The sequence below is a fragment of the Cebus imitator genome, unplaced genomic scaffold, assembly GCF_001604975.1.
Source record: "Cebus imitator isolate Cc_AM_T3 unplaced genomic scaffold, Cebus_imitator-1.0 Scaffold114, whole genome shotgun sequence".
NCBI lineage: Eukaryota > Metazoa > Chordata > Mammalia > Primates > Cebidae > Cebus > Cebus imitator.
Window position 1 is genome coordinate 4,515,439 of NW_016107429.1, and position 5,554 is coordinate 4,520,992.

Here is a 5,554-nt window from a genome sequence, read left to right on the forward strand (position 1 = left end):
GGGTTCTATAGAGGAATAGAACTAATAAGATGTGTGTGTGTGTGTGTGTGTGTGTGTGTGTGTGTGTGTGTAAAGGAGCGTTCATTAAGTAGTATTAACTCACACAGTCACAAGCTCCCACAATAGGCCATCTGCAAGCTGAGGAATAAGGAAACCAGTCTGAGTCCCAAAGCTAAGAATTTGGAGTCTAATGTTCAAGGGCAGGAAGCCTCCAGCATGGGAGAAAGATACAGGCTAGGAGGCTAAGCCATTCTAGCCTTTCATGTTTTTCTGCTTGCTTCATATCCTGGCCACACTGGCAGCTGATTAGATGGTGTCCACCAGATTAAGGGTGGGTCTATCTTTCCCAGCCCACTGACTCAAATATTAATCTTCTTTGGCAACACCCTCACAGACACACCCAGGATCAATACTTTGCATCTTTAAATCCAATCAAGTTGACATTCAGTGTTAACTAACACAATCAGAGTGGGTCTTTTTGGTTGAGACAGAGGCTACATCAGATGTTTTTTCCCCCATAGGAAGGTAATCTCATCCTTAGAAAAAGCAGGTATTACCTAGAATAAATGCTTCAGCCACCCTGTCTTGAGAGACATTGAATTTGGGACTTAGTGACCCTGACATTTACTTAACCTGTTTTTCTCAACAACCCTATGAAGTAGATGTGATTATTATCTCCATTTTTCAGATAAGGAAACTGTGATATAGAGAGATTGAGCTGAAAGTCAAATATCTAGTAAATGGGAGAACCAGGCTTCAAACCTGGTCAGTTCAGCTTTGGAGTCTTTGCTTGTTCCAAGCTGCTTGATGGGGATATATTCCTGACTAGTAAGACTTTCCCACTAAACCAACTACAGATTGCCTATAATGTACTTGGTATATGAGGATTTTCTAAGAGGGCCAAAGAGTTCACCTTGATTTCAGAATTAAACTTCTTTGAATTTGGTAATGTGGTTCCATAATAACTTGTTTTATGTGTGTCCATCATCATTCTACTTAAATTCCTTAGTCAAACTTAGTCTTAGAGCTGGTTAACCCTGACTTGAAGCAGGGGCGAGTAACAAACCTCTTTAACACTGAACTCAGGAAGTAAGTGGCTTTTTATTTGGCAGGGAGCTGTGGGGGGCTACAGCCTGATTCACCGAGCTCCCTGAGAAGCAGCCTCTCTCCCCTTTTATAGGCTTACAACACTAAAGGGAAAACTGAGGTGAAACTATGCCATTGTCCACTTGCTGGACATTCCACCTTGCAATTTTTTGGCTTCATAGATTTGCTAATTCATATGCAGCATGAGTGAGAACAGGCAGGGGAGGGGGCTTACAGAGACAAGACAAAGGCAGTAAATTATTAGTTGGCAGAGGTATTTCCAAGAGGGAGCCTAGGTCAAGCAAATGTAGGGGACGTGACCCAGTGCCAGGCTTAGTGATAGTGATAACATTCATTTGCAACTCTTTCAAGGCTCTTAGATAGCAGAGACCCTGGGAACCGAAAAGGGAGTTATCTTCCCAGCTCTTTGGTATTTTATTTCTTTTTCACCCTCCTTCCCATCCAGAGGAGAGGAGGATGTAGAGGCCAGGAATCGGGAGGAGGGGAGGGGGTCTCCCCTCTCAGTTAACCCTGACTGGGTATATCCAGGCCTACCAAAACCTGCATCAGAATTAACTTCGAAGCCTGAACTCTGGGGGGACATTTTCCCCTAACTGGTCAGGAAGCCATTCCTGACGCTCAGTGGGTAGCTGCTCCTATTACATTACTCAGTCTGTATTATGATTATTCTCTCTTTAATCGCCTCCCTCATAAATACATCAGCTTTGTGGGATAGAGTTTATGCCTTATTTGTCCTCTTACAGTCTGCCTAGCAAGGCGCGTGGTAGGTATTAGCTATGCAGAGGTACTTAAGAGAGAGGTTTGTTGACTGAGTGAGGCCAGTTGACCTTTGTTGCCTAGTTTCTGTAAATCTCCAGGCTGTGCTGATGGACAAAGACTCTTTGTCTTCTCTACCTTGGAAGAGAGTTTTGTGACTGATTTTATAAAGTGATAAAATAGCTTTACTTGAACATGTCAAAAAATATTTAATGATTATTGGAAATTCTGAAACAGAAATGGGGAAAAATGGGATTTTTATTGGGAGAAACTCCCCAAATAGCTGTTAAACACCAATTTCACAAAGAAAGTAGAGGGACTTTAATTGCCTGTGAATCCATTTTGCCAACACTAAGGTGCCTTAAAATATTAAAATTGTACGAAATGAGAGGTTATTATAAAACAGAAGAAGCCACGTTAAGAATAGGAAAGCTTCTTTCATTTGTCCTGTTTGTAATTTGCAATCTCTAAATTATAGGATGTGGTATAACGGACATTCCTTAATCTAATATCCCACATTTCCCAAGTAATCTAAATAGTCTAACTTCTTAGCCTTCACAGGACACTCCTACTCACTCTAATCATTGCTGCTCCCTGGAGTCTTCTGTCTCCTCTATTTTCTTGTCATCTGGGGTAATTTTCAATTTTTATATGGTTGTCTCTGTCTCCCTCCCACATAGACACACTCTCTCTCTCTCTCTCTCTCTCTCTCTCTCTCTCTCTCTCTCTCACACACACACACACACACACACACAGAGTCACATGCACTCACATAGTGTGGAGAGATTTTAATCTCCTTTTGCTATCCTCTCCCCAGTTTTGTAGTAAAGATCAGAAGATAGCAGTGCTGTTTTTGTGGATGTGGAGGGAGGAGATAGTTGGGGATGAAAATCGGCTACTCTCCACCTTCCAGGTGTGCTGCATTTTCTCATGAGCTTGTAGGAGAGGGTTAAGGTTTACTCGGCTAGGAAGGAGTTATTTTCAGGAGTCTAGAGGATTTTCCAACAGGAGTGGATTGGACTGTTTGCTGAAGCAGTGAGATTACAGGCGACCTGGTGAGGGCATTTGTAGCACTGACCTCTAAGCAGGGATGCATGTGTTAGATCCAGCCTCCCTTTGAGGTTTCTCAGGCTTGACTATTTCTACATCTGGTGGGTACATCACTGTTTAAAAAATAAATTCAAAAATTGAGAATAACCGTATCCTTGACAAGATGTATCCTTTTCTAAGGAGGATTGCTGCAGCTGCCTAACAATAAATTACAACATTCCACAGCTGTCTGGGCAGGAAATGAAGAAAATTACCCTGGCTATCTCAAAATGGGTGTTTGGGGCATGGGGGAGGGTGTATGAGTTGCTAGAGAGTATTCTGGAATTAAGGTGCTGGGCCTGATCAATCTTATCTTGGATTACAGGGTCCTTGACCATCAGATTTCAGAGAGTATTAAAAAATTTGAACAGTCTAAAATCAAACAGCATGGTTACATAGATTCCAGATAGTGAACTAAAGTGAAAAATATGTTATTTTTGGCCACAACCTGATTTTACTTCCTTTTCCTCCCATCCAATGAATAAATTGCATTTAAAAATTAATATCCTAATTACCTTACAGTCAAATATGATGGAGCTATGAGTACAGGGATATCATTTATTAATCATTATTCCAGTAGATGACTATTCACATTATTTTCTATTTTCACTTTCTATGGTTTTCCTAGTGCAAATCAGAAAATCTGCAAGACCAATTCTAAAAGAGCTGTAACACTTAACATTCAAATTTTTAAAAGATCTTGTTTGGTTGGATAACTGTTCATTCATTTGGTCATTCCATGTGCCCTCCACTCTACTTCCTAAAGTTGCATTTCCCAGGCATATCTAACAGCAGATTACTCCTCTCTCCCAGGGACCTCCAATGGCTCCCCATTTTCTGCAGCAGTGTTTTTCAGACCTTCATGTGCATAAGAATCACCTGGAGATCTTGTAAAAATGCAGATTCTAATGCATTCGGTCCAGGGTGGAGCCTGGGCTTCTGGCATGTCAAAGTTTCCGGGTGTGTCCAAGGATGCCCTGCCTTTGACCTCACTTTGAATGGCAAGATTCTGCAGGATGGGCCTGTCACTCCACTCTCTGGCCTTCCCAAGACATTGTTGTTTTTCCAGATACATGCATAACCTCTGCTTCTATGCTTTTGGGATGCTAGTCTTGTTGTACTGGAGCGAGCATAGAAAGTCAACACCAAGACAAAAGTATGCCAAATTGCAGGGTCTTTATGGCCGGCGGCCATGGAGGACTGGTGTCTCTCCAACCTGCAGCCCCGAAAGGAGGGTGTCAAGATCTTTTATGCCCGTAAACCACCTCAGGGGTGAGGGTGAGGGGCAGGGGTGGGGCTGAAGGGCTTCAGACATTCCGAGGGCCAGTGGATTCCATAAATCACCTCCTGGGTGGAGATGAGGGTGAGGGGCTCTGGACATCCCAAGGGCCAAGGGACTTTTGTCACTGCGATTGTTACTCAAGTGGTTTACAGAAGTCAAGATAAGCGTTAGTTTACACATTGTCTGGGTAGTGGTGGAAATTACAGATCTTAGTTACTTATTACAAGTCGCAGGGGCCAAGATGGCATGGATTTGGGCTGCTTGCCTGTCATGTTAGGGTCACAGGGAGCAGTTCCAACAGAAAGTCAAGGTATGGTTGAGGTATGCAGTTTTATGGGGCTTTTACCATGTCACAGTATTCATCCACATCTTACTTGCCCTATTTATCCGCTGAGCCCACATTCTCTTCTCAGATTTGTCTCTACCCTGACCGACCATTAGAATCCCTGTCTCCCTCTCTTGTTCTCATCTTGCACTTTGGTTGGAAATCAATTTTCTAACTTAGTACTGTCTGCTGGACTATACATATTGGGTGTGTATCTGTCTCTACCAATGAAGTGTGAACCTCCGGTGGAGAACATCTCATTCTGTACATCTTAACTTCTTCTGCTGCGTTCTGCACAATTCCTACATAGAGCAACTGTAAATAAAGGTTGAATTGAATAAAATGCACAAATTGTATAAAATCACTTTTCTGGAAGGATTTCCCTTGACTAGGTGAAACTTGCTGGCATTCAGATAAACCCCTTCAATGTTCTTTCCTGAAAGGATGTCTTACTCCTTGGTAGTTAGGGATCGCTCCTGGGTGTTTTTAAAAAAGATTTTGATTTAGAGGATCTGTGACTGTGACTATGTGGGCTAAGCTTCTTAAAGGGGCAACCCAGCTGAGAATTACAAAAGAAAGCGGAGGCTGCTACTTTTGCCGATGGAACAAGCTGGGTTTTTATTGTTGCTAATGAGAGCCACTTGTGTTGACTGTCTAACAGGAAGTACCTTAATCCTTTCTCATTAGACTGCTAAAATTAGCCTGCCTTGGCCCTGCTGGAGGAATCATGAGATGTGCTACCTTTTCAGATTTAGGTGGGGTGATAGAATTAAAGGTCCATTCCTAGAATCTGGACAGATATTCTTAGCTGGGCAGTATTAATGAACAAGCTTTTTGAATCAGAGTGACCTGGGCTCTAATTTTGGTTCTGCAATGTTATAACTTTGTCATCTTGAATGAATTAGCCAGTTTGCGCCTTGGTTTTCTCACCTTTTAATGGGGTAATCATACTACTTTGAAGGATTATTAAGATTAAATGGAAGAATATGTATCAA

General features: G+C 42.2%; 1 non-coding gene across 1 annotated transcript; it reads right to left on the reverse strand.

The window, feature by feature from the left end:
- Positions 1-3,567: 3,567 nt before the first annotated feature.
- Positions 3,568-3,629, reverse strand: LOC119472716. Its single transcript, XR_005201894.1, has one exon. It is a non-coding gene; the product is annotated as a U7 small nuclear RNA (small nuclear RNA).
- Between the last annotated feature and the right edge of the window lie 1,925 nt (positions 3,630-5,554).